General features: G+C 42.3%; 1 protein-coding gene across 7 annotated transcripts in view; it reads left to right on the forward strand.

The window, feature by feature from the left end:
- Nucleotides 1-64: 64 nt before the first annotated feature.
- PGCKA1 (PDCD10 and GCKIII kinases associated 1) overlaps nt 65-25,245 on the forward strand; it is a 39,001-nt gene continuing 13,820 nt past the window's right edge. For 3 of the 7 annotated variants that reach the window (XM_088131152.1, XM_088131153.1, XM_088131155.1), the window contains exon 1: nt 65-723. The gene's annotated coding sequence lies outside the window, so the exon portion shown is untranslated. Of the gene's footprint in view, nt 743-25,245 lie in introns of all 7 variants that reach the window. The other 4 variants (XM_088131150.1, XM_088131151.1, XM_088131154.1 and 1 more) reach the window with 2 other exon arrangements.

The following is a 25,245-nucleotide window of genomic DNA, read 5'->3' on the forward strand; positions in this document are numbered from 1 at the left end:
AACTTTCTGGTCCGCGGCGGCCACGTGACGCCCGCTGCCCAATGAGGGGCGGCCAGGCCGCCTGGCTCCTGCGAAAGGGGCAGGATCGCGCTCAGAGGCAGAGACCCGGCTCCGGGGATGGCAGGGTACGCTCCGCAGCCGGCTGCGCTCCCGGAAGGCTCCCGAGGCGGCAAGTAGGTGCCCGGCTTGCCCTGCGCCATCCTCCTCTGCGGAGCTTCCCCTCCGCGGCGGCGGCTGCCTGCCGGCCGCTGCCCCTGCGTGTCTGCGGAGCGCCCGCGAACCTTCCCGCCTCACCTGCGCCCGCGTGAGACGGCGGCGCTTCTCCCTCCGAGGCGACTGAGTTCATTCTGTCCGAGCCAGCCCAGAAGAGCCGCGTCCTTTCTTCCTCCTCCTGATTTATGGACTGCGGTGCTCTGCAGCGGGCGGGGGAGAATCTCTCATTCCAGCCCGACGACAACAACAGCCCTGTGGGGTAGGCTGCGCTGGCAGAGCGTGCCTGCCCCAAGCCACTCCGCGAGTTCTGCGCTTCAGCGAGGACTTGAATCGGATCCCATCGGGATCTCAGAACGTGGCGGGGAGGAGCTTTGGAGTCGCTGAGAGGAAGAACTTAACACGGGGGACGCTGCTTCACACGTGCACAGAGTCCTGGAGAAGCTGCCAGCCCCAATTGGTCCCAGAGACATCGTAAAGATCCACGAAACTCAACAGATACAGGTGCCACCGGTGTGTGCTGGAAATGTGTGTGAGTAGGCAGTGCTGCACAGATGGGGCTTGCTCCCGTGTTGCGTGTGAAAGGCTCACGGAAGCGTGAGCCGGTGTGAGGGCAGGGGGAGTGGAGCAAAGCTGGCTAGCAGCAATGCAGAAAGATTTATGCTAAAATCGGGGGCAATCAACTCATGTCCAACAGTGCAGTGTTCCTCAACCTTGGCGGCTTGAAGATGTGTGGACTTCAACTCCCAGAATTCTGTGCTGTGCTGTGCTGTGCTGTGCTGTGCTGTGCTGTGCTGTGCTGTGCTGTGCTGGCTGGGGAATTCTGGGAGTTGGGAATTCTGGGAGTTGAAGTCCACACATCTTCAAGCTGCCAAGGTTGAGGAACACTGCAATAGTAAATCATGTCTACACAGAGGGTGTCAATTCTTGGCTTGAGTTGCTGGGACAGAAATCCATGTCACAAGGAAGAGGAAAGGAGAAAGTGACCTTGGCAGGATTTCTCCTACCTTTTAACTTCTTCACGCCAGCCGTTGAGGACCGATCTGACGTGGCTTACTTATCGGGGAAAGAGATTTAGAATGAGCTTGTTTTCGTTCATGTTGTGTTAGCAGACTGCTTTTTTAGGCCAGAGAGTCCTAAACGTTTTGCTATCACTCCTCCCTTGGGTTTAATCTCAACGTCCACACCTCCCCTAAAATTCCAAAACACCAAAATGGATAGAAAGGGACGATGAAAACAAGACAATGAAACTTTGGGAAAGGGGGATTTGAAACTCGGTGGCTCTTCACACCTCCCCGGCCTCTGTCTGCACCTCCCCAAAGGAGGTGTGTGTCCCTCGCACTAGGGGACACCCGGTGTTCGGCCCAGAAAGGTCTCCTAGCGCTTTAAAAAGGCTGTGTGGCACAGTGGGAACAGCACTGGGCTTGCTCCATGGAAGACCTGGGTTCAAATCTGCTTTCCCTCTGCCTTCTGCTGTGTTAATCACTGCCTCGTTGCCTAACCTACCTCGCCAGGTGGTTGGGAGGATAAAAAATGCAGGCTCTCATTCGTTCTAGCATAAGCTTTGGTGGGCCAGAGCTCCCTTCGTGCGATGCTAGGCCATGAAAGGGTGGCTTTGCAGAGATTAGCCTATCCTTTGTTGTTCTCACTCTAGCACCTCCAGAAATGATTTCTCCAGATGAAGCTGTCTAGAAGCTGTCTCCAAAAGGGTTGCTTTGGAGCACAACGCTGTAACGGGTGCGTTGCTGAGTTGTCTGACTGGGAGCAGCTGTGTCTGACCATCCTAATATTTATTTTTCTGTACGTGATTCCCACTGGTGTCCTAGAGAGATTGCAACCTCCAAGTCTGATGGAAAGATGGTAAATGATTACCCGGAAGCCTGTATTTGTACGACAGAAAAAAGTGGGAAAGCGATAGCCCTTCCAAAGAGCAGATGCGAGGCTATGTCTTTTGCTGGCAAACTGAGCAGGATTCCCCTAGCCTGAAATATTTTTAAAAGAAGGCGTTGCTTTGGGTACTGAACAAACAAGTCGAAATTCCTGCATGGCAGTTCAAATGCAAAGGTCAGAAGGTTTCCGAACATGATGCACCGGTTCCTATGTTTGAAGGAACATCAACTGCTCCTGTTGCCCTTTGCAGGGTCTGAAATGTCTCCATTCAGGAGCCACTGAACGCAGGTAGCCCACGTTGCCCTTTGCAAAGCACGGCACAGGCCGGGAAACCCTTGAGCCGAAAGGTTTTTTTGCAAATTGGGTCATTTTCCCCAGCCTCGGAAGTTCCAATGCCTACATGTAGCTTTCAAAGGAGGGAATCCAGGGCGATGCAGTCGTGCGTTTTCCCTTTCAAGTTGTGTGGTGGGGTTATGCTGCTTCCTGGAAAGATGGACTTTGTAGCTTGCAGGGAGACTTCATAAAATCTGCCAGTGTTGTTAGAGTTTTCTAAAGGTGACTCTGGACTTTTCCCCACTTCTCCCTTGTTTGGATTGTTAAATGTTGAGTTTCCATTGCATAGCTGGCAGTGAGGGATTCTAACAACTGTAGCTTAGCACCTATGGAGGTCTTGCTTTCTGGATATTAAATCATGGATTAGACACACAAATTGTAAAGTTGAGTCAGATGTGATGTGTCTATGTAGGTTTTTAGCAGGTGGCACAAGATTGCCTTGCCCCAGGATGTTTCATGGAGATCTCCCATCCACGTCCTAACGAACTCTAATGAAATCCTAGCATAGCATCCAAACACCCGTGTGACGTGCTAGGATGCTTAGCATGGATTTAGCATGCTAAGGCGTTTTCATGGAAACAAGATGCTAATTCACTGGCTTCCTTCCATCCTTCTTTCTCTTAAGTGGAAATGTGACTTGAGTTTCAACTATATTATAGTTGAAACAAGCAGATTCAATATGAGGTTAAATATTGTTGAGTCAAACTGTTGCCTCCAACACATAACATCTGTTATGGTCAATTCACAATCTTGCTTTAAAGGCACGGCAGGAGAGTCTATTGTTAAATCAGTGAGCATAATGTCTATGATCTGGGGAAAAAAAGATATTCATAGTATGAAATGGGCAGTGAGGTCCTCAGAAGAAAATCTTTGGTATATGAGCAAGAACGTTATAAGAACAATTTTAAAAATCCTCAACACCTTTATAATGCTTTAGAGTAATTTGGCCCATCTGCTGCTTCTAAGACTTCCCAGATGCCACTGCCAATGGAAATTATGGACCTTGCACATCTGTAGGATGCAAATGGTTCCTTTGCAGAGATTGTCCTGATTTAGAAGGAAGGTTTGAGGAAAGGATGAGGAATAGCCATTACTGTTCTTGAATGTTTGGGTGTGGATAACCCCATCCTGTCTAAATCTAGATATGCACGAACTCCTCCTTCATGCATCTCCTGTGTTTCAGCATCTTCCTTCCTTCCTTCCTTCCTTCCTTCCTTCCTTCCTTCCTTCCTTCCTTCCTTCCTTCCTTCCTTCCTTCCTTCCTTCCTTCCTTCCTTCCTTCCTCATTGTAGAAATTAATGGAAACACCGCTGGCCACAGCAGTTTTCCATCATGGAAAAATGGAAGCTCTCCCCATAGGATTTCATATAAGCCATGATTTGAAAGGCAGCTAAAGAGTTATACCTGGGTTTGTTCCAAGTCATTAGCCTTCAGTTTCTGAGTTCACACATCATGGGAGACTAAGATCCACAGTGGTTTCTTGGTTGATGTGTCCATTCACATGACAGGAAGAGGAAAGGGACTGTCTGTGGAGGTACAGGGCCAGGGTCTCCTTAAAATTGGATTACTCACACTTAACACATACTTCATCCCTGGTGTGAAATCTTCGTCTGAAACTTAGTAACAACAAAGTGTTTTGCTTAGGAAAAGCCTGTCGGTTTTATGCCAAAGACACATGGAATCGTTACAGTTACCCCCATCGCCAAATATTTGCTATGCTTTGTTTTTCTTTCTTTGTTTTAATATTACATAATCAAATGCATCTCACATCTTTCTTTTAAAGATTGGATGTGGCAACCTCTACACAGTTTATGTTCGGTTATTATTCAAAATAAGAGGAGGGTTATTATGAAAGGGACTGAACACTTCTCCCCACACCCAGCAATTTGTTAACCCAGGACTAAGAACTCCAGCTGGGTTGCTGAAAGGAGTCAAGAGTCTAAAGTGCTGGATCTATTTCACACAGAACTGCCCTATGCATGTTTATTCAGAAGTAATCTGAATGTTTTCTAGGGCTTATTCTCAAATTGGAGTGCATTATGGTGCAGTCTTAAGTTGCTTTTTTAAATAAGTGATTTATTGGAAGAGGAAGAGGAAGGGGAGAGGAGGAGGAGGAGGAGGAGGAGTTTCAACCAGAAGTGAATTAAGAAAGAGATTTAAAAGACAAGGGAAGCAAGTATGGAATCCTTTATCCATAATTAATGTCTCCCCAAAATGTAGATGATATTAAGGCAGCAGAAGCTGACAGATAGCAAGTTGAAATTTTCTAGGAAATATCTGAAATACCGTTTGTGCCACCAGAGAATAGCATGAGGAGGAAATCAAGGTCCAACCTCTTCCTGATATGGACATTGCTTCTATCCATTTCCAGCCACTGCATCTGAAAAAGGGTATCAAAAGTAGAAAAATGTGGAAGAGGGTAACCCAAGTGATTTGGAGATCGCAATAAGTCCGATGGGGAAAGATTACAAAGTTTGCCATGACTTAATTTAGGGCAGGAGGGTTGGGCAACAAATCAACAGTAACATATGGCTCTTGAAATGGGACCTTCTGCCTAAGACTGTGCTTACTCTCAGAGGTCCAGCAATGGATCATTTTTTGATCACTCACAAGTTCCTTTCAAAGTCAGAACAGCTGATGATGGAACATTTGGCAAATAAGGGAGGAGCCATGACAGATGTTTTTGACCTTCTGCAGGCTGTAAAGGAAGTGGGTATGAAGAGGTTTTCCTCCTTTGCTCACCTGGGGTCATGGCAGAGGCCAAGGAAGCAAGAAGCCCTTCAAACTATAGAATTTGCTGGATCCATGGGATGCTGTGATAGTAATCAACTTAGAGGGCTTTAAAGAAGAATTACATGATGTTATTTCAGTGGCAGTGGCATTATGGGATCCTCTGACTACTATCGCTGGTAATGGGCAAAAAATGTATCCTCTTGCTGTGTCCTCCTTTGATGTCTACCAGAGGTATATAGGTTGTTCCAAGAAGGCACAGGACAGGGGACAAGCTACGCCTTCACCAGTCTGTGATAACCAATCGTAAAAGAAGAAAATGTTAGTGTAGCTGGTCCTTCCTAAGCCCAAACTAACCAAACTGTGTGATAACTTCCCTTATATGAATGGCTCAAACTAGGTTTTCTGAGTCAGTTACTTCATTCTAACCTTTAATGGACCTGTGATCTGTTACCAAACCAAGTCTATTTTTGAGATATAAAAAAACCAAAAGTTAACTAGAACTTGAAATTTAATAGCCTCTCTCATTATGAGAAGGAAATGTCTGAAAAACTGATGCTTTGTTCTACTTTTCTCTTATACTATGAAGCATCAGAACTTCAGTGACCATCCATGGAAAACTGTAATCATAACAGTCTCCTCCAGTACTCAATAACAAAGATTGATCTACTCTTCTGAAATTTGCTTAAACAGCATAATTTCTCTTTTAAAAAAGGATCTCAGTAGCTTTGAGCATCAATGATGCTTCTTAATGTAAAGAAGGGTTGTATAGCCTTCAGACCCTCCAAAATTTGCTACCAAATAGGAAACGTTGATGTGCCAGAAGGGAAAACTGATGAACGCCTGCAGCTCATTTTACAAATTGCATTTCTTTTTCATTTTAATCTCAATTTTGATTAAATAAAATTTAATTGTTGCCTTCTTACCCACCCATTTTTGTTTTGGCTGCTGCCTCAGCATCACCTTCAAAAGGTAGATATTCCACAGAAGCCAGTTACTTAAATCATCCTTTCTAAATCCCTACTGAAATAGTATTTTAATTAAGCCAATGAAGATCTCAGGAAATGACAAGCAAGCTCAGAGTTACTCTTTCTTTGTGGCACTCTCTAGGCTAGACTAGGAAGTTGTCAGGAGGAGAGGTGGGGAAATCAACAGAAGGAGTGGCAAAAAACAATTTCCATATTATTGCCAAAGAAATACATTGATGTGGCTATGATTTCAGGAATGAAGCTCAATTCAGGGGAGTTTTTGCCTTTTTCACTCCATAGCTATGATTTCTTCCTTTCAGTCAGAATTGAAAAATGGGGGGCACAATTTGGAACAATCTGCAGGCTTTATCCAGAGTTTTTTGTGAACCACAAAGAGTCCTGTCACTTCAAGGTTGCAAACCAGGGCTTCATACAATATATAAAAACTAATTTAAAAAAAAACTCAGTATCCCCTGCATTAAAAAAAAAAAGTTGGAAACTCCTGCTCCCACGTGTGATGCAACCCTATAAATTCTGCACCACTAGCTTCTTAATGGTTGCCCTTGGAGCCCCCAAATTAAGTTGGACCTATGCCACCAAAGGTTGCCCATTCCAGGAAACACAGCAATCCTGAAATGGCTCTTTTTCCAGTAATTTGCAGGAGAAATTATGTTGTCCTCACTCCCACCCATCCACCCAACAGCCCTGTGCCTTCAGGAATTTAACTAGAGTGTTTTTCCCCCTTGCTACATCTCTAATGCTGAGAAAAACGTATCTTCCTATGAAACAATTCAAGGCACTTAGAGAGGCATAGCATGACACCACTAGCTAATGATTTAACTGGTATTTCAACCATCCTTTAAAAGCAAGGAGTAGGTCTACAGACAAGGCCAACAGACTAGGACTGCACACAATTAAATCAACTTGTGTGCAAGTTACCCATGGCCAAGGCAGAAGTGCTTGTGCTGAGAACAGTAGAATGTGTGGAACCTCTAGTGCGGTGTTTCTCAAACGTGTCAACTTTAAGCTGTGTGGACTCCCAAAATTCCCCGGCCAGCCATGAGCTGCATGTGAAAAGAAAAAGAAAAATGGGGGCAAATCCAGAATAACACTATGAGAATATTCCATACAATTTAAAAGTTTGATCAGTTATATTATTTCATTTGAGTATTCGAAGTCCTTGAATATTCAAAGTCCTTGAAGTCCTGTAGATTCAGATGCTTTGGAAGTGATTTGCAAAAATGCTGACCTAAATGCATGTTTTCCAGATCAGTTTTGGACATTCAAAGCAGTTTTCTGAACTGATCTGCAAGTCCAGATGGGAACGGATTAATTTTGTGAACCAGCTTGATGTTTTGAATCCACGTTTTTTCTTTTCTCTCCATATGTTGGATTTTTTCCACCGTTTCCAGTCTTAAATTTTTAGTTCCTTTCCCGTGTTGCAAAATAGGTGGGGGCCATGATGTACTCATGGATAACCTTTCTTTGTTACAAACTTACTTTCCATGCACCACCACTTTGCAGTGGCTTTCTCCCGCATCTGAAGGCACCAGTTGAGTTTTGGACTGCACGGGCCATGCATGGCTGCAGACAATGAGATAATTAACAAAGAATAGCTGTGTGTTGTTTGGGTACAGGAAACAATCCAGAAAACAAAAGCTAAACAGCCAGTACTTTTCCTGCTTGCAAGCTGAGGATCAAGAGCAAAAGTGGCACTTTTCCTTTTTCGTTCTTTCTTTCTGGCTGGTTTCGTTTGCCTTCATCAGTTGCTGGATGAGTAGAAATTCAGGTGTTGGAAGTATAAAGTTGTAGAAGTGGGATATTTAACGCCTGTCACTCTCTTCAGTGCCGATATCCTCAACTTCTAGATGGGGTACAAAAAGTGTGCCCTAGGAACCATGTCAGGCTTGCTAACAGACTCTTTTTTGTGGCCTCCAGAATCCCCCAGAGATGGTGGGACCAAAATGTTCAACTCCTTTCTTTTTGCATTCTCCTTTTTTTTTTTTTTTAGTTTTTAGAAATTAAATTTCACCATAAATCTCCCCCAGATTCTCCCCAGTGAGGGTCCTGATCCTGTCCACCATTGCTGTATGGTCCTTGACCTGCTTGTCACCCAAGGAGAAGAGGCCTTGGAGGTCAAGCACGTCTGTCTTCAGAGGCAGGAAACGGGATTTAGCCAGAGGGCAAAATCATCTCAAATTCAGCTTTCTACTTCACCAACCAGATGGGTGCCATTATGGGTAGGGCAGTCTCTTTATTAAAGCCTGCTCCCCCATACTCCTCATACCCCATCATTCCTTTTGCCCCCCATTAGTATTAGTATTAGTTATTTCTGATGCGTGCCTTCCTGAACTGGGAGTGATCCATGGTCAATTAATCAGTAGGAGCTACTTCGTACTTCCACTGAAATCCCCCTCAAGGCAGAAAGATGTGGTATTATTTAAATGGCGGAAGAATATTGGTTCAATCAATTTGTGGTCCCTGGGAGGAGGGTTTTAGGGGTGAGGAAGGGCACTGGACCTGTAGTTCAGCAGAAGCCGTGTTTGAGGCCCTGTGGGGTGATGAATCTTCCTATATCCCACAGTCCGGAGGTCCATGTTCTACTGAACTACCAGCAGTGGAGATTATGTTGTAAGTGAAGTGAGTTTAACATGTGAAACTGCAGGTACCTGGTATATCTCTCTTGGCGGGGTTTTTACTCAGGCACAACAAACATTTTCATTCATTCTAACCTCTTGGGAATATAGAAAGCATGGAATATTGTGTAGGGGTGATGGGGGAAATTTGCATTTCCCAAGGAAGTTTCCAATCCTATGAAAGACATTGCTGCATGTTTAACGGACATGAGTCTAATACCACAAGATGCATAATTGTGTGTGTGTGTGTGTGTGTGTGTACCTTCAAATGAATCTTGACTCCTGGGGACAATAGGGACACATCCCTGCTGTTTTCTTGGGCAAGATTTCAGAAGTGGTCTGCCCTTGCCTTCTTCTTCCTAGGGCTGAGAGAGAGGGACTGGCCCAAGGTCACCCACCTGGCTTCATGCCTAAGGCAGGACTAGAACTGATGGACTCCCACTTTCTAGCCTGGTGCCTTACCCACTACACCAAACTGGCTCTCCATTGCATGTTTAGTGGGGAGAGTAACTATCATTTTCCCATCAAAGTGAAAGCTTTAGTAGGACAAATGGCTAGAACTGGCTCCAAATAACACCGTAACTGCCTTTCCCAACCCTGTCTTCCTCAATCCACAAGATTATAATTCCCTTTATTGCTGGCTGGGGATGATGGAAATTGTTGCAATTATGTCAGAAAAGGAGTAAATCCAGCCTTCATTATGCTATTCTTTTGGTGTCAAAATGGGAGCAAATCTACAAGACCAAAAATTCCTTCTACATTGCCCTTATTTCTTCTCTGCGAAAACTCTCAAGTGTTTTTTCATTGTAGAATCATTTACTTTGAGGGTGGATTTCAAGAAAGATCAGCAGGTTGCCCATTTGCTGCTTAAGACTATTAACATGAAAGCAGAAGTGTACGTTTATGTACTCCTATCTTTCCACCTTTGTGCATCCATAGATTTCCAAGCAGAGGTAAAGTGATCTTAATATTCAGAACTACAGACAGGTTTCTAACCTTCTTAAACGATGATGCATGTTTCAAAAGGCTGTGATGGGAAGGTGAGAGATAATAAATCTCTATTTTTCTTCACATGGCTAGCAAAAATGGATGGCCCAGTGCTATCCCAACCATACTTATCTTTGTCTATGAGTGAAATTCACCCTCGGGCAGAATTTAAGAAATTCTGCCAGATTTGAGGGTCTAGGAGTAGATAACTGTCCATGGCTGCTTCGGTTTATAATCTCCTTTGCTCTCTTTTTCTCTCCCACATTTTCACCCAATGGATTCTCCTTTTTCTTTGCTTTAACATTTAAATTTGCAGGTGCACCAAAACACAGAGACTCCAACTATTTCCTCCAGAGAGTTATCAGTAGACCATATTTTAAACGGAGTCCTTGTTGTTGTCATACTATAGTTTCTATTTTTGGTCCTCTGCTTGGGGTGGGGCATGGAAAAGCCAATATTTGCTGTCATGCTTCTATTCTTTCCTTGTGTGTCCTTTTCCCCATGAATTTACTAGATATCTTCTTGTCCAGCTTACACTTCAATTGTCTGAACTGCTTGCTCAGTTTTACCTTTTTTTTAAGTCACCAATAGCTGAGATGTGTTTCTGGGCAACAACCTAAGAGTTGAAATGAATGGAAAATGAGGTGATTAGATACAACACAAATTCTTTGGGGATTATCTCTGAATATATGTACAATTCCACACATAGGGAGAATGCAAACAAGTCCTTTTCCTTACAACCCCTTGCAAAGGGTATCCACATTTTAAGCAGTAAAACCCGGTACTTATTTTATATTTAGTATTGACTGGCAACTAATTGTTTGGAATGCATCAGTTTGATTTTCCCACAAGGCATTTTGCTGATTTAGTGGATAAGTGGTCTACCAAGTTTGACTGATATATTTCCAGTGGACCCAATTAGATTTAAGAGTTTGGATTTAGACAACTATGGACCATATACAGGCAAAAGATTGAGCATTCTTGAATTTAGGGTGTTCTGTACGTTCCTTTATTATGAAAGGCTTCTTCTGGTCATGATGATGGAAAAGATGTCTTTCTTTTTGTACTGTATTGCATATATATTTATTTACATACTGTATATATTTATTTTTGCACTGTATTGTAACGTTTTAAATTGTTTTTATAATTGTTCGCCACCCAGAGTCACTTGATTGAGATGGGCGGCTAATAAACAAACAAACAAACAAACAAATAAATGCCAGAAACATCGCAATACAAAACATTGTGTCTGCATCGTGAAGTCATGGCACATGTTTCATCACAACACCCCCTTCCCCACCACTGGATCTCTGAGGGCTTCTCTATCAAAAGCATTCAAGTCCCCCGTAGCCATTCTAGAGCTAAAAAATGTTTCACATTTAGGATGCTGAAAGAGTTGCCATGTCAACTGAGGCAGTTCATAAATTGATTAAATAAATAAATAGCCATCGAGCACAATCCCGTTGAGCACAATCCAGAAATGGAGGGCTTCCATAAACTTTGTCCGATAGAATGGAGCTCTTCAATGTAAACGTGCTTGATCAAAGCATAGCTGGTTAAGGTGCATCTGTCATACGAGATGTACTTTAATTGGCCGAGGAGGTGTATGCTGAGTTAGGTACAACTGGTACATTGGACACTTACACTTAATTACCGGGGTGATATTATACCTTGCACACTTTGACTGGCTTTCAAACTCTTGTCCTCAAGATCCAACATGCTGTTAGCTTCTCACCTGTTTCAGTTCTGACTTCCACCATGGAATATTACTGGGGCTAGACAAACTGCACTGTATGTGCAAGTTATTTCAATCTTCTCTGAATGTGTTCTTAATGTGCATCATCTCAGAAGGGCCCCCCCATTTGGGACAGTCTGCTGCTGTGTAATATAGGCCACCTTTTATACTTCAGGTAGTTAGGGTAGCCAGCGTCCAAAGTTATTGTTTAATATTTGCATGACAAATCAGCTTGGCTGACTGACCTTTTTGAATGCTTTCATAACACCTTCAGGTCTCTGGCTGGGAATGTGTGGTTGCCAAGTATTGGCAATGAGTGTAGCGATTAAGGGGCTGGACTAGGAGTGAGAAAATCTGAGTTTTAGGCCTGCCTTAGATATGGAAGCCAGCTGGGTGATTTTGGATCCGCTCTTCCCAGCCCTAGGAAGAAGGCACAGTGAAGCCTCTTCTGAAAAACGTTGCCAAGAAAATTGCATAGACTCCTCCATGTAGTCGCCAGGAGTAGTCAAGACTGACTGAATTTTGACTTTGAAAGAGACTAAATGAAACACTCAATTTCAGGCAAAATCCCCTTTAAGTTTCTACCTGGTCCCTGCCCCAACTCCACCACTTATACCATGTGAAAAATAATGTTACAGTTCCAACAGCCATCAACAGAATTTCCCAAACTGAATTCATCTAACATGAAAAAAGCAGCATTCCCAGTCTGCTGGTGTTAGAAATGCCGATATAACAGATATAACCATGATTGTTTTTCGGTTGCGTTCAGTTTGTGTTCACTTAATACAAATACTGGTGAAAAGGTAGGTATTGCACCAGTTTCAAACTGGTATGTACTACCCTAAGGCGTAATGGGTGAGCATCTTTTCCACATGCTGCATAAACTAAAAACTGGGTCTCAAGGACTCCATCTTTCACACCCATTCACCCAGATATTTGCCAGAAAACTATACGTATCTAGATCACATCACAGTGCTATAGGTTAGTGACAAGGGACTGGCAATAATAGATTGATAAATGGTTGTTTATTCTTGTCATGCCAGTTAACGTCTTTTGAGACATACGGTTTTCTCCCCAAAATAGGTATTGCTTTTACATCTTTCCATGTCTCCTTCATTTAGTTGATGCGTAGGTATGGAGCAAACAGCAAACTTCTCATCTGGGGCAATATGGCTATTCCTGTTTCCATGGCACTTCCCAAGCTCTGGATAAACATGTTTGTCCAGCAGCTGAAGCAGGAGGGACTAAAGGTCATACTTTTAACAGTTGAGGCTGCAATGGCAGGGTGATAACCCAGAATAAACAGGGCTGCCCGGCATGTTCTTCTTTTTGTCTTGGGTAGTTGCAATTTGATTTTTTAAAACAAACGTAAACCTACGGTGTTTGAGACTTTCTAATGAACGTAGAGAACTACGTGGATGGCTTTGTAGAGCAGGCAGGAAAGACAACTTAGCAACACAGATGGAAGGACAACCGCCATCCAGGAGTGACCCTGCCCAACGGCATAGGCAAAAGCGGAGAAACGTGTAGGCTGGTTCACGTAAGATGCAAAATCTTACGCCTCGATTAATGAAGTTTGAGTTTGGCGTTAGCGAGTCTTCAATAATCGGTTTTCAGGGGCTTCGGACGTAGGCTGTAGTCCTAAAGTGATTAAAAGCAGAGAGACTTTGTTTGTATAAGTTGATACAGTGATTGCACCGTGCATGTTAGGTTTTATTGTGTTATTTTTGCTTTATTTGTTTGTACCGTGACCATTTTATTACTTTGTGTCGATTGCTGTTACAAACTGCCAAGTCTCCTCAAGAGCGTTGGGGCTAAACCCTAAATCCAATAAATGGGTTACGCTGAAACATTAGTGACAAAACAAAGCTTTATGTATTAGTTTAAAGTTAGATGCCAAATTGCAAGTTAGGTCCTTCCAATGACGCCTGTGGAGTGTCAAGAAAGGCACGCTGGCAGGCCTGGCTTTGTAATGCAAGCCCCATTACTTTTGTACACACGGGCACACACATACAAAGTGGGTAGGGCAAACACCGCAATGTTGCGTCCATCAATTTGCTCGTTTTTAACCCTGCCCCACCCCACCTTCCTGCCTCCAGCAGACTCCACAAAGTCTTTCCAAATCTGCTCTGATCCTGATTCCTTAAGTGGCATCATATACATATTTTATGCATGACTTTAGTCTTATTGTTTTAGGAGATTGTTCACCTCACAGAGTTCCAGAGTTTAGGCATATCTGAAATCAATGCAAAAGGCAAGGGGGCTGGGCAACTTCTAAAGAAGCTGGGCTGCTCTGAGAAAGTTAAAAATGGAGTCATCCTTTAAGTTGTAGCTCAAGGACTTGAATTCATAAAAACACATAAAACGTTAGGAGAAAAAAGGAAGCCGAAAAGTAAAAAAAGAAGGAAGGGAATCGTAGCAAAATAAAATGAAAACAGAAAGGAACATTTGTGGAGAGCCCACCAAAAGAGCTTCTGTTCCAGCACCATCAGCAGTGTTCATTGGGGGGGTGGGGTAGGGGGTAAAACTGGAAAATTGGGAGTGCAGTGTGGCAATAGAAGTCCCTACCCCTTTTGTACCTTCAGTGCTGCCCTTCCATCACAATGCTGCACCCACCCCCTTGCAGGTTTTGACACACACCCCAGGAATGCTGTGAGCACCATCTTGGCTTCACTTTCTTCTTTCTGGAATTACCAAACTGATCAATAACTGACCACAGAAAAAAATCTTAACGTACATGTAGATCCTTTTGGCGCTGTGGTGCTTGTCCCATCATTTGGGATAAAAAAAGGTGATCTTTGGAAGCTTATATATTTGTCTCCTATTTTGACAGCAAGGAAATGTCATAATGAAAGCTGGATTTACTCCTCTCTTTCCCATCCTGATTTCCTATTAAATACACTTACCAAAACCTCAGCAAATTTCAACAATACCATCCCTTACTTTTATGATGTTGAGCAGACTTCAGAAATAAGGTCATGTCCACCCTTTGGCCTAGAGAGATGCACCTCAGGCTGTTTGTCTATTCTGGAGAACACCACCAGAATATGTGATTATCCACATCAAGGTGAAGGAAAAGCAAGAGGATTTCCATTTTCATAAACAGGTTCATGTTTGCCAAGGTCATGAAGGCTGTGACATAAATGCTGGAGAAACTTTTAGTGGCTTTGTTCCTTTTAAGTCAGCCTGCTGTTTCAAGGCCTAAGGAACCAGAGTAAGATGACGGGAGTACAAGACATTTTCTAGTTAGCCGCTGCTCATTTTTATAATAAAAGTTTGTCCGTGGTGCGTCGTCTACAGCTTCACTGTATTTGAGTCATTGTAAGGTTGGTAAGTTTGAACAGAGACCCTATTCTTTTGGAGAGGCCAAGAATGGATAAATTGGCAGGTTGGTCTGACGCCAAGCAATACTAAATCTCTTAAAGGAACAAATGCTTGCTTCAGCTTTTAAGCATTGTTCCAAGGCAGGCCTGTGTAAGATTGTAAATAACTTAAGATAAAGAAATCAAACACCTTTCCATTCAATAGGAGGAGGAAAATAGAAGTTTGTTTGGAGGAGTCTCACAATTACACTACTTTCCTTGTCTGTAGATTGTAGACTGCCCTCCAGTCAATAGGACAGATTTACAATGCCCTGAAGAGATAAAGGCTTGATTAAAACATCGCACTCCTAGTTGCCTTTTGTCAGTATGATCAGATTTGTGTTCCTTCTACAAAGCTGTTAAGTCCTCTAATTGTTTTTTTTAAGGTGGGACAATTGACTCAGGTGGTGAACTTGGGAGCAAGATATTGGAGTGGAAGAGGATTGTTTCAAGGAAAATCCAGTGAAAGTGTAATTTAGCTTTTTGGCATGCATGTCAGATCGTTAATGGGCTGTTACCTGCTTTAGAATCAGGCATTGGGAACTGAAAGCCTTCATCTGCCAATGTAGGTGTGTCTAATAGAAACCTCAACGTCCTCACATCATCATGACATCATAGCACAAAGGATACGATGATGCTGTTTGTGCAATGATGTCACGGTGCGTTTGCCATCACTTGCTACCCTTGCAGACCTCCATGTTTGCATATCAACCCTTTTGTCCCAAAGACCCAGAACGTTCTAATATGGCCTTTTCCATAGCTCAGTCATAAAATGAGACTGTTCACAGTGTGCATCATTCTCAGTGTACATCTTTGCTTTATGCTGTGCGGTGGTTGCGTGGAGAGACTGTGAATAGTGCAATCATTCAGTGAGTTTTCATGGCTGAAAATGGAAACCTTTTAAGGCCTGGTGTATGTGTGGAATTTGGAGAGAATGTCATCTTTCAGATAGCTACTGAAGGAGACATGCCTACCATCTCAGGACGCAAAACTCTGGGCCACCACTAGAAAGAGGGAAAGAATTCAATTTTTCTGCATTTTTTTGCTGACATCTAATAGTCTTCCACCATTGGAAGACCTGAAAGACAAGGTTGGGGTTAAGGTTAGGGACAGATTGTCACGGGGAAAATCTCTCTATGTGGTTGCTAAGAGTCAACAGCGACTTGATGGCACTTAATCAGTCAGTGGCTTTCCAGAATAAATGTTGATGATGGATTTCCCACAACCAAATATGGTGTCCCACAATAACAGCAGCTTGGCTAGCACTGTGTTCTACTGCTGCTGTTACAAGATAAAAGTTATATGCCAAAGTGTGAGTGTTTGGTGCAAAAAGCCCCATACTCTCACTTCCCTCGTACCTTTTTAGATTATTTGTATGTGCCAGATTTAGGGATTACTCCAGTGTTGTCCAAACTTGGCCACTTTAAGATGAGTGGACTTCAACTCCCAGAATTCCCCAGCCAGCATGGGAATTCTGGGAGTTGAAGCCTACTCATCTTAAAGTGGCCAAGTTTGGACAACACTGGAGTAATCCCTCAAGCCCCAAAGAGTCTTTCTTACAACCCAATGTGAGGGATCTCTAGATGTAATGGTACATGGGAATGACCTTGGAAGACAGGAGGAAGAGCCAAGATTGGACAACCGGCATGTGAAAGATTTCTCAGCCCGCAGAAGGAGAGGCAGCATGGAAAGCGTTTCAGAAGGGACCCTCCCTAGTTTTCTGGAGAGTAAAAGGAAAGAAGGAGAGAGATACTTTCAGTCTTGCAAGTTTCTGTTAATGTAACCTTACAGTAAAGGTAGAGTTAGTACTCCTGGTTGTACTTCTTGTCTAGACTACCTCAAAGGGTTAACACAACCAACTGGATGAATGACCTCAAAACAATAGTTGTAGTTCAGGGTAAACAAGGGGCAAAATGATGCAAATCAACAGAGAAAATGTCCAAAATTACTTCTCCTGCGTATTAGTGTGTTAGTAGTAAGTTGATCAGGAACAGAAGCTTGACCTTGTGGGGAATAGTTCTGTGAAAATGTCAGCATTTGGAATATTGTCATTTTTTTTAAATGCCCCTTGGCAGGTATAGCAAAGAACTACAATATTCCAAATGCTGTGACTATTTTCACAGACTTGGAAAAGAAGAGAAAGTGAATCATGCAAGAAGGCACTATCGGCTTTTTCGTTTGGAGAAAAAAATGGGTAAAGGGAGTCATTGATAGATCTAGAAAAGCACTCATGGTATGAAATATGAAGACAGAAGGTTTTATTCTTCTTTTACTGTGTTAGAGCTTGGGATCATCTGTTAAAACTAATCCTGGGGAAATTCAAACTCAAACTAAAGAAGCACGTTCCTTTTTTTATAGGAAAAAGAGCACGTAAAAGTGAAGACATTCCTTGTATGCAGAATGTATCCATTTGTGCAGAGATTTCTGCCAAGACCTTAAACTGGACCTAGCAGCCAAAAGTTAGGTGATGCTGAGGTTTTAAAACCTGTTTTGTGTGTTCTCTGTTGTTTGTCCTTGTAAAAAGTTGAACTGTGGCATTAAATGCTGTGTATGTTGCTGGAAACATAATCTGGTTTCAGCGTCCCCTGAAGAAGAAATCCAGGGCAATTTGTTAAGGTTTAACTCCATTGTTGTGATAACCAGGTTTGGCTACAGAGCCCATGGGAAGCTTATAAAGATGGGAAGGAACATAGAATTGTTGGCAGTACACGGAAGTCTTTTTCCTTCCACTGAATGGGCCACTTCATATATAACATCAGAGAAGGCACTTCAGTATTTATTTGTATCATCAAGAGCCCAAACTTTTCCCTGGAATCAGTCTATACATTCAACATTCTACTTCTCAAGCATCCATAATTGAAAAGCTGGGGGGGGGGATTCCTTTTTAGACTTCTACAGGTTCATGGGACTATATGTTCTACCAACAGAAGTACTCCAAAGAAAAATATGAACACACAGATCTTGCTTCTACTGAGCAACTTGAGGCAGGTGGAAATCTCATGGAAGGAGACTGAAAGAATTAAAATACAGCTTTTGCTGTTTAGAAGTGGGGACACCACCTTTCTCAGCAGGGCCTCCAGCTGTCTTCCTTAAATTTCCTCTGCAGGAGAGTACAAAGGATGAGCCGAAGTAGAGACTTCACCCTGGAATGTAGTTGGACTTGCTAGGCATTTGGAGCCAAGTACAGAGGGGGAATGTTCCTGCCCTGCTGCTTTACACACTCTAGTCTCAGGTTAACTGCCCTGTCTTTAGATAAATTAATGGTACACCTGACATCTGGCACACTTTTCTGAACTATAAATCAGAAATAAGCCTCACATTGGATGTCCCCAAAGGCTGGAAAGTGTCCTTTCGCTTTATCGTGCAAGAATCTTTGTTTTAGGTGTGCTTCCTGATGAACAGATTTTGTTTGTTTCTGTTGCCTAAAGCAAGTTGTTCTGGGCTTTTTGAGTGAAGTCTACCTGCAATTTTTAATTTGGAATTAAAATGGTAGATTTCCCACCATTAGGACCAGTGTTCAGATGCATAATTTGGAGGCTGTCAGTTGGGCCAGGCAAAAGGAGAATTTTCTGAACCAGCCCAAAGATTTAAGAGAGTACAAATGGAATCAAGCAGGATCTGAACCAAATTTCTCTTTGACATCCTAATTATTAAACAATAATGTTTTGTGCCATAGCTTGCTTTCTTTTCTAAGTATTATTTTATGGATTTTTTTCAGAAATGTGAGGTTTACACTTTAGACATATTTGATAGGCAGTCTCTGCTTACCCTCCAGGGGAGGAAGTATGATCTGCTTCTGGATGTGAATTCATCTGTGCACAAAATGTGCCTTTTCACATATAGCAAACCAAAAATCCAGTCAAACTTTGCCCATCCACCCTAATGAAGTCATTGATCTACATGACAGCAACCTGATTTTTTTCTTCCCAATGAGAAGATCTTTATATCAGTGGAACAAATTATCTAAAGACGTTTGTGGGTTCTCCATCTCTGGAGGCTTTTAAGAAGTTTTATTGGGTTCACTGGTTTTCCTGCACATTGCAGAGGGTTGGATGCAATGATCTTTGAGGTCTCTTTCCACTCTACAATTCTGTGGTTCTGCGATTTCAAATAAAGAGCCAGTATGACAGATTTGCAAAGTCGGATAGAAGATTCAGTTGATACCTTTTTCTGATGAAGAGAACAGAAAGCAGGCTTAATTTGCACTGATTCATATAAGTTCTAGATACTTACAGCTGGGCATTTTACATGTTCATCATTTCATCACACTTCCTTAAGTCGGGGACTAGTGGAGAATTGCAAGGACGCATCTTGCTGAGCCAAGAGGTTCCTAGTGATTAGTGCCTTTCATGGCTAAACCTCTTTAGTGGCCATTGCTTCTGTACCTTTAATAGCAACTGGTCCAGAAGACATAATAGCAATGTTATTTTTTGTCCCAAGAAAGAGAATGTGATTAGACACTGATCAGGCTGCTGTTAAAGGCATTGTGCAAGGATCAGTGTAAAAATAAGGCAAGCTATTTTCAGAACACAGGGAGGAACACAGAGTAATACAAACAAACACAGGTAATTGGGATCACCAACTTCGTTGCTAAGCATCACAGTCACTAAGCAAAACATTGTATGATTGCAACAGACTTATGATGTCACTTCCAGTGTGGTTGTTAAGCAAATCATTGCAGTCGCTAAGCAAAACATCACGTGACTGCGATCGATTTATGACATCACTTCCACTGTGATTGTTAAGCAAATCACCGTGGTCATTAAGTGAGACATCATATAACTTCAACTTGCAATTTTACTGCCAGCTTCTCCATTGACTCTGCTTGATGAAAGCCTGTTGCCAAGCCCACAGATGGCAATCATGTGACCATAGGACACTGTGACGGTTGTAAATGCCCATGGGTTGTAAAGTGCCTGAATGTTAGTCACGTGAGCATGGAGACACTGCGCAGGTTGCAAATGCAAGGACTGCTTGTAAAGTTACTTTTTCAGCACCATCATAACTTTGAACGGTCACTAAGCGAGGTGGTCAGTAAGCAAGGTCTACCTGTAACATGTTGCTGTCTTAATTGATGTATATGTTGTGGATGGATGGACACAGCAGGGTGATACAAAAATATGTGCAGCTATTATTACCTATTTAGGCTTCTTTTTTGGTAAGGGATAAATAAAAACATGTCTTAGATACAAGATCTTCTCAATTGTGTTTCAGATCCTTGGTGGAACGCTTGAAGGATCATGTTGGTCTAAGTTTCCACCTTTCCCCCAGGAGCAAAAGCTAGAATACACTGCATGTCTCTCTTCTGTTTTTTCCCAACAACAGCGCTGTGGGAATAGTTGCGCTGAAAAGCATGGCCTGTTTCAAAGACACCCAGTGAACATCCACGGAGTTGAACCTAGGTCTTCCTGATCCTTGTCCCTGACTTCTCAGAATCTACCATTCCCCTGAGTAGGTCTGAAGCTTGAGAAATGATTAGATGGGAATTAAAATGATTTACAGTACGTGTGGCCCAGTGTGCAGAAGGCATCTGTCCCCAGCCCCTTCCAGATGATGCAACCAGAATTTGGAAGCCAAATACTCACATTCAGCTTTGTCATTTTCCAGAACATTTTACTAACACAAGTGAAATGGACTAGAGTTAATGCATCGATTCTGCTTGGCGGGTAGGAACACACCCTCAAATATTCCCCCATGTTGAAAATGTGGGGCCCGTCCCTTCCCAGAATGCCACTAGTACCCCACAGTGCAGATGCCATCTACAAAAGTTGGTCCTGCTTTATTTTACAGAGCTATAATGAAAGCTACTAAGAACGCAGGTAAAGGATTTGAACTGGGTTATATGGATGCTAAGTACACTATAAGCATTTTAGGCAAGTCTTGGAAAGCATTGGAAATCATTATATATTTGCTTCCAAAAAAAGTCTTTGGAGTTTGAGAAGGGGCATGAATGCAGCCTGTCTGCAACTCTTTAAAACAGCCCCGCCTTCTTCTGGGATCATGTGACAGCTGCAGCCGAGCAGTCTCAGAATAGATGTGGCTGCTTTAAAGAATTCTAGAGAGAGGCTACATACATATGTACGTATGTACATATGAGCTCCAAAGCATCATTTTGAACCTGAATCTGATCCACTGTACAGCTGTACTGCCCACCAGCCTTTCCCTTTACAGTATATTAACAGTTCACTTTGGAACATGAAGAACTAGATAGCAAAAATATTTTTAATGTATTTATTATTTTTCACCTTGCATTTTGCAAAGAAATGACAGTTCTCTCTTGCAGGAAAAAGTCAGTGGCAGATGACTTTTGTTTGATAAAATTTCCACAGTGCACTTGAAACTTGCTCCTAAAATTCACTTTTTCATCAGAACAGGCACAGCCCTCTCAATCCTTTGGGTAAGCTATTGCTGTGTGAAGAGGTTAGAAATTGTAGGAAAGGAGTATGTACCTCTGAGGTCTTCTTTTCAAGAATGTCCATATAGGATGGGTCCTACAGTCAGTGAGATGCTCCATGTCTGTTGATTTCATTTCTTTCCCTTGTTACACTGTGACCAGCAGAAGACAGGGATTTATTGCATGAAATTCTTTGCTCTGTCCTATATCTGGAGGGCCAGCACTGATTGGGGGGTGACCTCTTCAGGATCTTGAGGTCAGCAGGTGCGAAATAATTGCTTTAGGAGAGATCTGGGCATTGAATCTTGCTGGTGTGGAAGTCATGATCTACTAATCCAGTGTTTCTCAACTTGGCAACTTGAAGATGTGTATATTAACTTGAAGACGCATGGACTCCCCAGTGGCTGGCTGGGGAACTCTGGCAGTTGAAGTCTACACGTCTTCAAGTTGCCAAGATTGAGAAACACTGTACTAATCTAATGATCTGCTGGTGTAGAAGTGACTTTCCACTCTGTATGTGCAGTTCTCGCCTGTCTTCCGTAGAGAGATGTTTTCATTCAGTCCTTAAGGAATTGAAAGTAAGATAGCCAGCAACTTTCCCTGGTAATCCACTTATGATAATAGAATGCATACAAGATGAGCCAGCTGGTGAATGAAGTCTTGGAGCAGTTTGACTAGCCTGGTGTGTTTACATTTTTACCCTGGGGGGGCGGGTGTTATGTTCTTGCAAAGCTTCTAATTTCCTCCATGTGACTTGGCACATGAGGAAACAAGATAATCCAATTCATAAAAGAGGACCTGAATGATTCAGAATACACCAACCAGTTTTATAGGAATAACCTTTGGCTGTAAGTTGGTCTCATGTATTCTTATCACCTTCTGCCTCAAATCTTATTTTCCTTTTCTTTTTTTTCCTTTTCTTTTTAACCAGGTTGACTTCCTGTCAAGCAACTTAATCCTTCCCCAGAGGATTAAGTTCTTCTGTTCCGATTATAAGAGCTTTTTAAAATACTTATAACCAAAAAGACATCTCAGTTTCACCCTGATTTGGGGATGCTAATGAAGTTTTCTCACAAAAATAGCAAGGATGCTGGAATCCAAGGCAGAAAACAATACAAAACTCCAGGAGAATACATGTTGGATTAATTTTGTTCTGATGTAGAGGAGGACAACTTCTCACTTGATCCCAGCTGTTGCTGTAAAAGGATTGAAAAGATTGGTGTAAGCTAGTCATGCCGTTTGGGTTGACCTACAAGTCCACGATCTCCTTATTGGAAGGGAATGACACCTCCACCCCAAAGATATGGGTCTGTGGCAGTCAGGCTTGGTACGCTTGCCAAATGAACAATAGAATCCTTCTTTTTCATTTTTAAAAGTCACCCTGTGCCTAGTGTAGCCCTTGGTTTACAAAACATGGTTCTTGCCTTATTTTTGGTCTCTTCCTACTATTTTAATGTTAGATTGTAACCAGATGGAAATGGGAGTTGCTGATACATTTCTCTGTCTCTTGGTCATATTTCTTTATAAAACCTTGGCCGTCTTGAGAGGTATAAGAGCTGACCTGGAGGTCATCGCTGCCATACAGCAGAGATCCCATTGGGTTTTTAGAAATGGCTCCTCTTGGGTCTATTTGCAAAATCTTAATTGTAATCAGAACCCATCTCTCATTATTCATCATCGAGTAATTACTTACCACTGGTTCCACTGCTGCATTTTATCCTACACAAATTCAGTAGAGGTCATCTTTCCGTATATTTGTGGAAATAGGTTCTGAAGCAAACACATACCTTTATTTCAAGGAAGCATACTTGGGGTTAGAGCTCTACTCTTTTAGCCCATAAATTGTAGACATACAATATGCTAAACAATCATGTGGAGGAGCACTGCACTAGTTCATTTGGATCCCCCAGCTATGGATAACCATATCCATGGCTTATTTAGTTGATCATGCAATCAAGGGAGTAGGGTATATTCCTTTTACAACAACTCCCCCACGTGAGCCAAGAATCGACCATATAATGTCTTTAGACTGTATGCTCCCTTGAACCACCCAGCAACTAAAAAGTTACAACAAGAACAGTCAGTATGGAATACTGGTTTAGAGGTTGGATTAGTGTACCCACAAGCTTGCTGGGTGACTTTGAGCCAATTACTCAGTCTCAACCAACCCTATTTTTCAGGGCTGATTTATGGAGAAAAATTGGAGGAAGGACTGCTTAGATATTACATTCTGAGCTTCTGGAAGGAAGGCAGGATAAAAAATCAATGAATAAATAAAATACAATATAAAGAGAAAAAAGATTGCAACTTTAGCAAGTTAAAGATCTGTCTTCCTGTTGTTCTTTAATAGATTTAATCCCAATCTTGGTCTTAGCAATTTAGTTATTTAATGATGTTGCAATTATAGGTTTTCCTTTCTTTCTTTTTCCCTGTAAGCTGCTCTGAGAGTACTTTTATTAAAATTAGCAAGGTACAGTATATATTTTAAAATTGGGTGTGCATGTATGCACACATGCTTTAGAAACATCCAGGAGGGAAAAATGAGGAGGGAATGCTGTTTCTCCAGCTGCTGCTTTCATGGAGCGTATCTCAGACACCCAAAACGTGTGTGAGAGAGTTCCTTAAACACGCATTCCTTTACAGAAGCTGTGTAGTCTTTTCACAGCCTAAAAGAGAGAGAGGAAAAATTTGAGCAATGGATTGCATTCCATCTCTGATGAAAGCTAATGCACAAAACACATGCCATTCTCAACTTTCCCTGCTCCACAGACAGCACAAGGTCAAATCCCAAACCAAGAACTGCTTGAAGGACTGGTTTCTACATTCTTGCACTGAAAATCAACAAATATGAACTACTGTAGTTTGCATCGAAGAAAAGGCCAAAGCTGGTTTAGCCATTCTCATTGAGATGTTCATCCATGTCACTTGGAGAGAAAATGTTACTTAGGAATGAAATGAGAGTTGGTGGCAGGTACAGGGAACAGATATAGATTGGATTTGTTGTTTTGGAAAAAAATGGGTAGAGAAGTCAATCAATTATGACCACTCAAGATACTTACCAAAAAAGTTAACAATCCCACCTACGGTCCGGAGTCAGTGCTCATAGCAATGGGTAGCATTATAAAGTTGTCCACCATATCTCCCTCTCCTTACTGGCTTGCTGATTACCACAAAGGAATTTCTTTCCAACAACTCTACCCACTTTCTAACTCCAATAAACAGAGAGTTATACGAGGGGTGAATAGCTGCATGTACCTAACACCATGAATAAGTGACCAACTGGATTGGGAAGTTCATAGTAAGTGAAGGCAATCTTCTCTGGTTTCTTTCCCAATACACGCGTCCCCTACAGAAGAAACAATTCGTGCGTTGTACAGTATACCCCCAATCCATTTCCTTGATGCTGTTTCTCCCTCTATATGTCATTCCCATCCTCAATATGATTTTTTCAGCAGATGAGACTTCTTTGGACTACCAAGTTCTGGGTGCTCCACTGTAACGCTTACCAATGTGAGAGGTTGTAAAGCTCTACAAGTCTAGCTTTGGCTTTGATCTCAAGTTGTGGGCAAGTGATTTAAGGCAGAAAATCCGTAGGCTTTTTTCCTTACCAAGTCTGTCCTATACTGTGCACCTTAAAACTTGGCTTAAGAGAAAATGAAGTCCAATAGTGAGACTTCAAGGCAACATGTATGAGCATTTCCTGGCCGGTACAGAAGGTCTGGTTGAGTCTTTAATCCCTTGTCTATAGACTTCTTCCTGAGTCTGAGAAAAAGATGAAAAGGACATTGAGCTATAATAGAGCTGAAAGAACTTCTTTTCTGCATTTATATTTCTTTTATCAAAGGGGAGTTTGTGGCATTGAAACCAAATATTTAATGGGTTAGTATAAACACTTATGCTTGAGACAACCCTCCCTTTATTAGATAATTCCAAAATAAAGAACATGCCCGGAGGTAGTTCATGTTAGCTTCTTGAAGGAATTTGAATGATGGCAAAATTA

Source organism: Python bivittatus, unplaced genomic scaffold (assembly GCF_059951505.1).
Source record: "Python bivittatus isolate LINGU-HERP-01145 unplaced genomic scaffold, Pbiv_v1 ctg000970_np1212, whole genome shotgun sequence".
NCBI classification, from domain to species: domain Eukaryota; kingdom Metazoa; phylum Chordata; class Lepidosauria; order Squamata; family Pythonidae; genus Python; species Python bivittatus.